At 42.4% G+C, this 12,500-nt stretch overlaps 1 pseudogene; it reads right to left on the bottom strand.

The window, feature by feature from the left end:
- Nucleotides 1-11,671, bottom strand: part of LOC119916712 — a 28,390-nt pseudogene extending 16,719 nt beyond the window's left edge.
- Nucleotides 11,672-12,500: the final 829 nt, after the last annotated feature.

Genomic DNA, 12,500 nt, shown 5'->3' with positions numbered 1-12,500 from the left:
CCTGGTAGAATTATTCCAGATGCTTTTTCTTTCAGTTACTTATTTAAATTGTTATTATTCCAGGGCTCGTGGCTGTGCTGTGTTGCTTATTTATTGTGCGTGACTGTTTCTTGTTTTCATTTTTCTCTTAGTTGTCTTACTATGTCAGCTGTTGATTGCTGCTGTTCGGCTGGTTGTCTTTTATTATTATTATTTTTATTGTTTGTTTGTTTGTTGTTTTTCTCCTCCCCAAGCCCCCCTCTCTGTTCTATTGCAGGTTTCGTTGCTTTGTGCAACTGGTGTTTTCCCTCTGCTATTTCCTGTTGTCCCCACCTTCCATCCCCCTTCTCTTGCAGGTAAATTTATAAATTTATAAATACAGGCTTGGCAACATGTATGTGTATGTGACAATAAAGTATCTTCTAAAAAATAAAGGCCCAGGGTGACCAATAGTGACAGATCTATCAACCAATCACATGTGATGAGAAGAAGCCAGGTAGGTCTGCTGCTGCTGTCTGAAGGTTATCAGTCAGTTATCCAACAAAGGTTGAGGTCAAGGGCAACTGGACTTGGTTGAAGATACTAGAAGACATTTCGTCCTTTATCCAAAGGACTTCTTCAGTTCTGACTGACTGGTAGGGAAGCTATTTAACCTCTGGGATCATTAGCTAGGATCGTCAATACCGCTGGTTTGTTAGTGCTCCTGGTTGTGGCAACGACAGTCATGGTTGTTAGAGCCACCCGAGGCCAAGTCTGATCGACCATCATTGACAACTTCACCTGAGGCCAAGAGGAAATGCTTGTTGAGTTTCCTGGGAAGTGATGAAAGGACAGTATTGTAGGACATTGTAAGTGGGGGATAAGTGGTGGCGTAGGCCCCCTCCTTCACGATGGCTTCTCAACCCGGGTGTAACTCATTCAAACCATCCATCTTCTGTCTAAAATGTGCACCTGGTGATCCTCAAACGAGTGTCCTTTATCCTTCAGATGTAAGTAAACTGCAGAGAGGAGTTGGCCCTTCTGTGTTGAGCCATGCGTTTGTGTAGTGGTTGTTTAGTTTCCCAATATACAGTTCAGTGCATTCCTCACTGCACTAGATCGCATGCACTAGATTGTTTTTCTTGTGTTTGGGTGTGCGGTCTTTAGTGTGGACCAGTATCTGTCTTAGTGTGTTCTTGGGTTTAAAAAACACAGATGTTGTGTTTGTTGAAAATCCTCCTAAGTTTCTCTGATACTCCAGACACGTATGGAATCACAGTGTTATTGCATTTGACCTTCTCCTCATTCCTTGTAGTGTTGGTCTTCTTCCTGGATTTTGTGGCTGTTTTCACAAAGGTCCATTTAGGGTATCCACAGGCTGTAAGTGCCCCCTTCAGGTGGTTCTGTTCCTACTCTCTGGCTTGGGCGAATGTTGGTATGTGGTCTGCTCTGTGTTGTCGGGTTCTGATGACCCCGAGCTTGCATTCCAGTGGGTGGTGGGACAGCACAGTCAAGGAAAGCCAAACTGTTGTTGTGGACATCTTCTCGTGTGAACTTGATGTTACTGTCCACAGAGTTGATGTGTTCTGTGAAGGCTTGCACTTCTTCGGTTTTAATTTTGACCCAAGTGTCATCCACATACCTGTTCCAGTGGCTTGCTGCTGTTCCTCTGAAGGAGTTGAGGGCTAACATCTACATGGAAGAAATGGAGGGAACATTTGTGAAAGAATGGGTCGCTCTCAAGAGCTCAGTGAATTCAAGTGTAGTACCGTGAAAGGTTGCCACCAGTGCATTAAGTCCATTTGTGAAATTTCCTCACTACTAAAATATTCCATGGTCAACTGTATATTATATGTGGTATTATAACAAAGTGGAAGCGATTGGGTGCAACAGAAACTCAGCCACAAAGTGGTTGGCCACATTAAAACACATAGCGGGGGCAGCATGCTGAGGTGTGCAGAAGTTGGCAACTTTCTGCAGAGTCAATAGCTACGGATCTCTAAACATCACGTGGCCTTCGGATTCATTCAAGAACAGAGTGTCATGCAACGGGTTTCCATAGCCGAGCAGCTGCACCCAAGCCTTACATCACCAAAGTGCAATGCAAAGCGTCGGATGCAGTGGCGTAAACACGATGGACGAAAGAGATGAGCTGATGGTGACTGCACTGTACCAAGTGTAAAGTCTGGTGGAGGGGGGATTATGGGGCAGCTTCCAGGTCACGAAAAAAACAAATGCAAAATTGAGGAATAAGATTTATACCCTCATATTTGAATTTACGATTTCCATCTTTAAACACAAAGAAAATCAGATAACGAGATAATTTTTCGTTTTCCGTTTTTTAATAACAAAACGAAAAACGGTTTGCCCTTTTTCGTCGAAAATCGAAGACCATTATGTTGTGGGGTTGTTTTTCATGCTCCCAACTTTGTGGAAACAGTTTGGGGATGGACCCTTCCTGTTCCACAGCACTGTGCACAAAGCAAGGTCCATAAAGACATCGATGAGCGAGTTTGATGTGGAGAACTTGACTGGCCTGCAAGTGTAGATGGTACGGTATACATACATTTTATTAAATAATTTGGAATCTAGCAGAGCTTTTCCTTTGACAGTTACTTGTACTTCTAATTGAGTACGGATATTGTGTACTGTGACGGCCCCTGTGTGATCCATTGAGGCCACTTAACTATCTTTGTTCTGTTGAGGTGATTGCTGATCGGGTGCACCTGTGAGCCAGTGGAGATAAAGCTCCACATGGTCAAACTACTTTCTCTTCTACCTCCTCTGCAATCCAGACATCAACCATGGCCTGATCACCCCGACTGCCACATCTTGTTTTGAGTTATTTATGTTACAGAGACACAACTTGCACATTTAAATAGTTATGTTTAGTTCACTCTTTTGTTATATAAATCACTTTTGATCATTTATGCTGCATCGTTCCTCTTTTATCATGACCCTTGAGCCAGGTTGTGACAGTACTCCACAGCCATCACCAGAGTCAAGTGTGAGTTAGTCCACTGTTCCACTTGGCCACAACTCTTACTACTCAGCTTAGGAGTGGCTTGGGAAAATAGTATAGTATGTATATTAAGGGGACCGTAAGGACAGTGTAGGCGACTGGTGGCGGCCAGCTGGTTTTAGGTGACTGGGTTCCTTAGTTGTATTAAATCAGAGTTGTGCTCACCCTTCATTAGGCTGATGTAGGTTTTGCTCCAGATGTCACGATGCTGAGAGGTGAGGATGCCGACAGGCTCCATGTCGGTCTGTACTGAGGCGTTGCAGATCCTCTCCAGCTGAACACAGAGCTGATCGACTGTCAGCGGAGTCCCAACACTGTTGTACACATCCAGCAGAAAGAACTGAGTCCAAGGGGAGAAAACACATGAAAGCAAGACTGGATTACCAGCTGAGCAAAGTCCCGGGCTAAAGACATTCAGGCACCCCAAGGCCTCAGGTTGTCTGTGTGTAAATTTCTTTATGGTAATTTGATTAATCATAAAAACACTGTGACCCCTGATTAGTAAACTGTCCTTCAACTACTTCCATAAAGACTCAGTATGTGCCTCACAGTGTGTTTACATGCATTTTGGTGACCTGAAAATTACCTGCTTTTGGTAGAAACCTGACTTAAAAATATCAATATAAATGGGAAACCCAAGGGATTGAGAATAACTTGGTTAACACAGGTTTTACCTGGAAATGTACACTACTACTACCTTTATTGTATAGCACGTTTCGATGCAGGTTACATAGATGTAAATGTAAATGCTCCGTATTTGTATAGCCCCTTTCTAGTCTTTGACCACTGAAAGCGATTTTACACTACATCTGCATTCACATACATTGATACACTGAGCCTAAGTGCTCAATCAGAAACTAACATTCACACACATTCATCCACTGGTGGAACAGCCACCAGGGGCAATTCGGGGTTCAGTATCTTGCCCAAGGACACTTCGACATGCAGCCTGGGGGAGCTGGGGATTGAACTGCCGACCTTGCGATTAACGGGCAACCCGCTCTACCTGAATGAAAATTGGCTTCAATAAAAGTTATAAAAAAAAAACAACTGACAAATGTTTGACTTGGACCAGTGATGTGGTGCTGCTCACCTGATTGTTGTGTACTACAGTGATGTGTTTGGGGGGGTTGGAGCTCCTGCCATAGAACACCAATGAATCCTCCTTCAGACCAGGGATACGGCAGGATGATATCAACTGCTCATACTGCTTCATACACAGTGGCTTCCCTTTCATGTACTCAACTGGTAGAGCATCACTGCAAAACATACATTAAATACTTACTCAGCCAGTCGATATTTACAATTTTGCTTATTAATGTCCCTGAAATTGCCACATTGCCCGGTCACAAGATCGCTTCTTTAATCATTGGGCCACCACTGCACCAGTGGTGCTGCATAATAAGATACGCATATCACTGACTGCCCATAAGATGTGCACATAGTGTCACTTTTTATTTTATGTTTCATGAGGGTTTTACATATAGATTAAATACAAAATAAATACAAAAACTGAAACTGATCAAAATGAAAAATGCGGATGAGTGTTCTTCATAACACTGTTGTGTAAGAATGAGTCATTTATCCAACTTAATACATTCCATTTCATCCATTTATCTAGAATGTCTCATTATTCAATGTATCATCTAACAGTATGTTGTGCCTTATATCTTTTTATACTTTTGCACTTGTATCTGCATGCAACATCCCTAGTTAGATCTGAGTGTTAAACTGAAGTCTGAGGTGTGACTCTACCCTCTGTGTGAGACCAGAGTAGACCGGCCAAAAAAGATGACCCCCAGGAGTGTTCCCTGGAATGTGTTCAGTAAGGAAGGGTGAAGAAGGGTAAAAAAACATGCACCAGAAAAAACATGCTATTATATATTGCAGAGACTCATATACTACTGTGTGGGAAAGAAGAGAAGACCATGTACCCAGATTGTATATCTTTCTTGGACCCCCATGACCATGACAGAAGGTATGGTCACGGGGACATATCTTTTTAAAAAAACAGGACCTATAAAATTGGGAGCTAATCGTATATGACCAGAGATGCTGCTAAGGGGGCCCAAGGGGTCCATGCCCTGGGGAGTGCCTGACCCGAGAGTTCTACTGGTGTATCAAAACACATAAATGTCTTAAACATATATGACCACGGCATAGTTCCAATCAAATGATGTGATTGATAAAGTTCACTGACAATAAAGATTAATTAATGTATTTAAGAAAAACGTGAGAGCTAGGATTTTAATGGTGTAAATAATTTATGGAATGGGAAGATGGTCCTGAAGGAGATCACCAAGAAGAAATTTACACCAGTAAAACTAACAAAAGGCTACAGTAAATAAAAAAATTAGGCGGGTATCTCACAGAGACCCACCTCTAGCCAAGGGCTATATAATGAGAACACACCATGTTTTCAGTGTGCCTTACCGGTCTGTTAAGGCTTACTCGGGTTTTGTCTTGTTTGACAGTAAACTATTGCATCGATCTCTACTGACTTCAGAAACTTCTTTCGTGCTCCAAGTGCTATCTACCATCGATACTTGTTAAGTACTGAGGACAGATCTGGGCTTCCAGCGGGCCTGAGTCTAGCGTTTTGTCCCTCTACAACACTTATAACTGACAATTCATAATGTTAATGCATATAATTTAGTGAAAAACAACAAACACATTGATTGGCTTTAGCTGATTTCACAGTCCATTTTCTGCAGCAAAATAATCATATTACTGTATTTTTTGAAACAATAAATCACAACATTAAAATTAATAAAACTGTCAGGATGATGAATTTGTACTCATCTGGGAAAATGAGAACATTGATAGCTCAGTACTCACTTGCTAATCATTGTCTTTAGTTCCAAAAAACCCACTATGTATTTGGCAGCAAACCTAAACAGAGAAAACATTCATAAATTTCAATGTTAAAGAGGAAGAAGAGAGTAGTTTTGTGCTTTCATAATGATTGAAGGCATTTAATAAGAAATGGTCAAAATCATAGAGGCTGGGAAATCCTGACTTTTAGTCTCTTGTATGAGTCAATCTCTGAAAACCCAAAAAGATGACATCATCAGGGTTATTTACTTAACCTCCAGAGCCACAGGACAATATAAAACAGGCTGAGAACAACTCCTCCTGGGCCCTGTTTGAGAAAGCGGGTTTAGCGAAAACTCTGAGAAAGTTGAGCCCGAGATGAGGGAAATGAGGGTTTTCGGTTTCAGAGAGCGAGATCAGATAAACTCTAGGTCTGTAACCCCGGCAACTTAAGCCGTGAACCTAACTGCTCGAGAGGAGGTTTACTTCAACTAACTCTGAGTTTCTTTCTGACTCCTCCCCTCCTGCGGAGCCTGAAGCGGCCGTCTGACATTTCCTCATTCAGACTGTCGATATCAAAAGCACATATATGAACGCAATTGCGTTTTTAGAAACATCGAAATCACGGTTAAATAGGTTATTAGTTTTTTTTTACCCAAACATGATCTTGAACATGACAGCTTTTATGATCAATCTGTCATCGATGTATGAACAGAGAGTTATCTTTGGACATCGAAAATTTATCCTCAGCACAGCATAAAATCTAAGCTAAAGCTACACTGTTCTTTATAACTCAGTGACTATGTGGACATTAAGGCAGCTGTCAGGTTGGAAACAGTTGCACAAAAACACTTCCTCCAGTACTGTGTTTTAGAGCCTATCGGGGTCCGCGTTAACACGCATTCATATTTCTAGCTACACCCGATTAAAATGGAGGCTCTGCCTTTAATTACCCGTTGCCATGGTGAATAGTAGTATCGGAGCTCCATTGATGATGGCTTATTTCCATCCCCACGCATGCGCTTCCAGCAGGTTCAACAGACTGAAAACTGATAGCTCAGAGTTCTTCAACCCTGAGTTCAGGTTTACACTCAGAGTTTGTTGAACCTGCTTTCTAAAACGGGGCCCTGGCAACTTATTTATTTAGTAACTTTCTACTAACTTACTTATTTTAACATTAATCATGATCTTTTTCAAACCCTAAACAAGACAATGCATTTTTATCATTACTAACTTGAAGCCCTGCATGTGCAAAACTGATGCTAGAGGGCTACGTAGAGCATCATATTTTGAAGCATATCATAACAAGGTGTGCCGTGTGCTCAGGCAGAAACAGGTTGATAGGGCCCAAAATGCAGATTCTGGAACAGGCAGGTTCGGTTCTTGAGATTTATTCAACAAACAAAAAGCGAGTACACTTACAGCCTGAGTGGCTGAGTCCAGAAAATGATTAAATCCAAACAACAGACATCCAAAACAGGTAATCCCAAACTCCATGAGACAGGCAGGAAACAAGTAGGGAACAAGCAGGACAAAACACCACACAAGCAGAGCAACTACAAGCCACAACAATAACCAGACAAAGACTGAGGGAAACAAGCATATATACACAGGGTTAACAAAGGGCGGGAGCAACACAGGTGACAGAGATGAGACTAACAAGACACAGGCAGGCAGAGAGACAGCAGGGGAAAACAGACAGACACAGGTTGCAAAACACAAGGCAATAATCTAACTGGAACACAAAACACAAGCAGACAGATCACTAATAATGCAAATAAACTACATCTAACAGGGAAAACAGACTGAACTGGGATCAGACAGAACAGACATGGCAAAACAACAACACAGAAGTACGCAGACCAGGAGTAAACACTAAGACATGAACTAAGGCACAGGACTAAAACGCAGGACTAAGTAGCAAGACAAGAAAACAGAATGAGAATCAACATGAAAATTCACACATCAATGAACAAGGCGAAACAGTAGAACACAAGACGACAGACAGAGCTGGACCTGAAACACAGACTACATAACAGATACAGAACAGACTAAAATAACAAAACTGAGAATTAACTAAACAGAGCAGACAGGCACAGTGTGACAGATCATCAATGACCAAGCATCCCTATTTGAGTTGGGTGTGAGAATTGCCTTTGCCACTGGCCTCCATAGTGATTCCGCCTTTGCCACTGGCCTCCAGAGGGTTTCTGCATTCTCCACTGGCTTCCTGCTCACCCTCCAAACCTGCTCTGCCCATCTGTACAGCCCACAGGCCATGAAGTTGAGTTATCTTACTCCAGTACCCATGCTGGCGGCACGAGGTCTCTGCTCCTTCCAGCGCCCATGGTTTCCACCAAGATCATCTGCAACGCCCCTGTTCTTCAGTTTCCACGCTACTTGCTCCTAAACGCTCCTCTGGACCCCTTAAATCACTTATCACGGGTAGCGTCATTGAGCCATGGCTCAGATTTAGATCTGAAGTACCTAACTTTTTGTGGAGCAACAGTGTTAAGAATGTCGGCACAGGTGGAAAGGAAGGAAGAAAGTAATTGTTCTTGTCATGGTTAGCCAGATAACTACTACCAGACTAAGTTATATTAATAAAAGCAGAAGTAGTAGTTGAAGCCTCGCCTCTACTCGCCTTTTTGTGGTTTTCCAGTGTGTAAAAGTTGTACCTGTACTTGCTTCCAGGTACTTTTTTTCGTATCACCTCCATCGAGATTCCAAGCGAGCTGAGGCGATACCAAAATGTGACGTGAAAACACGGCAGACTACTGATTCGTCAGAGAGAATCGTCCCTATTCATCCTCGCGCACACCGGACAGAGGCCAGAAACAGAAAGTTTATATTTTGCTATTTTCATACGTATTCCATCACCAAATCCACTTCTGAGAAGTTCTGAGGTGAGAAATCAACTGTGTAGATTTCAAATATTGACAATTTTACCAGAAGTAAGAAAAATGTGCTTGAAAGTTGTGGGGCTCCACCCGCCGCCTGCTCACAGAGGCCTCTGCTCCCACCGTCACACAGACCACTGCAGTAATAAAATGTTGTTATATTTAGGCTAGAGCATAGTAGCCTACTGGATTCGACTGACCTAACACAAACAAGCTGAGTTCAAAAGAGGAAATAGAAGGTGACAGGGGCCTACAAAATAACCTATTCTTAAAAACTGTCACTATTCCTCGTCCACGTCCAGTAGTTATAGGAGAGTTGAACAATCTACAGTTTGGAGGGGAATGCTCAACGAGGGCATCGGACTCACCAGCACTTATCCAGGTTTCTGTCAACAGGAGTATATCCACAGCATGTGAGGTGAAGAAATCCTTGAGGATGAGTTTCTTGTTAATGACAGACCTAGCGTTCATCAAGGCACAATTGTCAGCAAAATTGGGTTGTCAGCAAAAGTGGGTTGGTCATAGACGTGAGTAAAGGACATGGCGCTCCTCATACGGGCCAACAACAGGTACTAGCCAGATGAGAGACATGGCGATGGAGATACTGGATGGGAGACATGGCGGCAGAGATACATATTCCGGTACGATGCAGGGAGGAAACCGTGCCAAGTCAGGAGAGAGAGCTTGCCAAGCTTTAATCTTGACCAGGCGGCAGCTGTGTGTCCCTCTGCATTTGCGTCTCCGCAACAGTGAAGCCTCAGCATGAAACAGGTAAGCTGGGACACCTGCCATGAGCGGAGTAGGAACGGTTCTTGATCTTCTGTTGTCCAGTTTTGTTGAGCCTGTGTGAATTGTAGCCTCATTTTCCTGTTCTTAGCTGACTGGAGTGGCACCCGGTGTGGTCTTCTGCTGTAGCCCATCTGTTTCAAGGTTCGTTGTGTTGTGCGTCAGAGATGATATTCTGGTTGTAACGAGTGGTTATTTGAGTAACTGTTTCCTTTCTGTCATCTCGAACCATTCTGCCCATTGTCCTCTGACATCTCACATTAACAAAGCATTTTCATTCACACAACTGGATATTTTCGGACCATTCTCTGTAAACCCTAGAGATGGTTGTGCATGAAAATCCAGTAGATCAGAAGTTTCTGAAATACTCAGACCAGCCCGTCTGGCACCAACAACCATGCCATGTTCAAAGTCACTTAAATCCCTTTTCTTTCCCATTCTGATGCTCGTGTGAACTTCAGCAAGTTGCCTTGATCACGTATACATGCCTAAATATATTGAGTTACTGCCATGTGGTTGGCTGATTAGGCCATGAGTGTAAAGACAGTAGGCCTGTGTGTGTGTGTGTGTACCTCATTTGTTCCTGTTTATCTATGAATTCCATCCGGGGAAACACTATCCCAGTGTTTGACTGAACCACCAAAGAATGCCGTTTGTGAAGATAATCTTCCTTTAAAAAATCCTCTGTTGACTGCAAACAGTTACAAACAATCAGTGACATATACACGCAGACTCGGAAAGATACAAGTTCATTGAGGATAGAAGGGATGAAGTCACTTGAGAGTTTGTAAAGAAGCTGTTTCATGGGGCTGTTACCTGCCTTAGGGATGCATTAACATCATGGCCCAGTTGTTCAAAAGTAATCTGATTGGATTTCAACTATCAGATTGGATCAAATCTTGAAAAAAAAAAAAAAGGATTCTAAAATTGGATAAGATCACCTAATCCAATTATTACGACCTCCACCAAAGCTCATTACAAGAGGGGGTTGAACATAACCGAAGAGTCCAGGAGTAATGCAAAAACATAAGTTTATTGAAATAAACATGAATAAGTTCAAAATTTAACTTAAAACAAACATAAGAAAGGGAAGCCTTCCAGACCAGCCCACAAAGGGCCGTAGGATCTGGAGGCTTCCCCTCTACCCTTAACCAATCCCTAACTAAACAAACAGAATTAAAGCCACGAAAACTAAACTACCAGTCCCATCAGAAATATAAGAAAAAAAATAATAAAAGAAATACAAATTAGTCGCAGTCTCAGAGGTGTGCTGCTGCCATGGCTGGAAGGGGACCAGAGGGAGAGCCAAGCGCCCATGCCTCCTCTATGAGTTTCTCCCTCATCACCCAGACCTAAAACATGAGGGAAAAAACTGACACGAGTCCCCATCTAGAATTGTACATCATGACCAGCAGGGGGGGCAGTGGTTATTTAGATTTAGTAACCAGGAAAGTCTGTATCTGGATCAGGGTGATCCAATCCACTGTTGCTTTGAAAAAACGGCACAAAAGTGAGACGGATTACGTGATCTTGGATAGCAAAACATGAGATTTCCAAATCCGGATCATTCTGATCCAGATTAAGTTTTGAACAACTGGGCCCAGATGTACACCATCTCCACCTCCGAGCTGCAGCACCAGCCACCATAGCCCCACCATTTTCCCTCACTGGTTGTTAGGGCATTAATATTTAAGAGTTTAACTGCAGTCGAAGTTAATGTTTTTAAATCATTATGTTAACATTGAGTCAAGATAATCATGAAATCATGTGTTATAAACTGATTTACTGAATGCATTTAAATGAATACAGATGTGTGTGAGGAGCTCACTCCCAGGATCATATTAGCACCTTTTCCAGAAAATGTGTGTGGTGTCCGAACAATAATGCTGCGATGATGTGTCTACAGCTGTTGGTGTAGATCTTGAGCTCACCCAGTTCTCAGTGTTGCGTGCTTCCTCTCCAGGCCCTCTGCAGTCTCTCTCCGACCCTCCTGCTTTCTGAAAGTCTTTCACCAGCTTTTGTGCGCTTCAGCTCGTCCTCCTCCACGATGGGCTCCAGCATGCTGAGGTAGAGCTCACAGGTCTGATGCAGAGGGGGGACAGGCTGACTGGGCAGTCCCTTCTGCTGGGTGGTTTCTGGCAGCAACCAGAGTTGCTGATACAGGTTTAACCAAGTGACAGGGCTTCACCATTCCCACCTGAGCGATACATGAATGAACAGTATGTATTTAATATTAATATCTAGTTAAACTGGAAGGATCACAGCTGTTTTATCTTGACCAGATGCCAAAGGCTTATACTTACATAATACAATGATTAAATCATTGAAATCAAAACAAAAGGTTCCTTATCAGTGCTTGGACCAAGACAGCTAAAATGCAAAGACATCTTGTCAAATGACAGTGTACTCTGAAAGCGTGATAGTTACCACTATTAATATTGCCCAATGCTAACATTGTATAATTAGGCAGCTGAATAGTATTGATGTCAGCCATGGTACACACTATAATAATATAATAATGTATAACTTTACTGTTGAAATGGTATGTCCTATTGAAAAAGTGCAGCTTTGGCAATTCAAATCATTGGCACCAAAACCTTAGCCATAGTACATCAGAAAATACTTACATGGCAATGACGTGTCTGCCAGAAAGATTTACTTTGAAAGACAGACAGCTTTGAGCAAGTTACAAGATTTTGCAGGTAACCACTATATAGTGCTGTAAGATCTGTTTGACTAATACACTTACGTTTTGAAAATGGTGATTTGAGAAATGTACCAAAGCAACTGAAGAAAGCTGTAAGGATAGTGGAAACAGGTAGAATTAAACTAAAGGCTTGTTACTTACCCGAGCTCTGCTGTTAATTCTCAACATTGTGTTTCAAGGAAATTCCTTTAATTTGTTTTAGGGATAAGATTGCAATGCGTGGAGAAGAGCTTCTGCTATAGGAGAGGAGTCGGTAACCACTGCTCTCCTGCCTGTCAGATACTGTGACGTGTGCTCAGACATGTAACAGCTT

Source organism: Micropterus salmoides, unplaced genomic scaffold, assembly GCF_014851395.1.
Source record: "Micropterus salmoides isolate LMB-PRFRI ecotype aquatic unplaced genomic scaffold, ASM1485139v1 Ms_hic_scaffold_212, whole genome shotgun sequence".
Taxonomy (NCBI): domain Eukaryota; kingdom Metazoa; phylum Chordata; class Actinopteri; order Centrarchiformes; family Centrarchidae; genus Micropterus; species Micropterus salmoides.
Note: the sequence above shows the minus strand (reverse complement) of the source record. Positions and strands in the feature narration are given on the sequence as shown.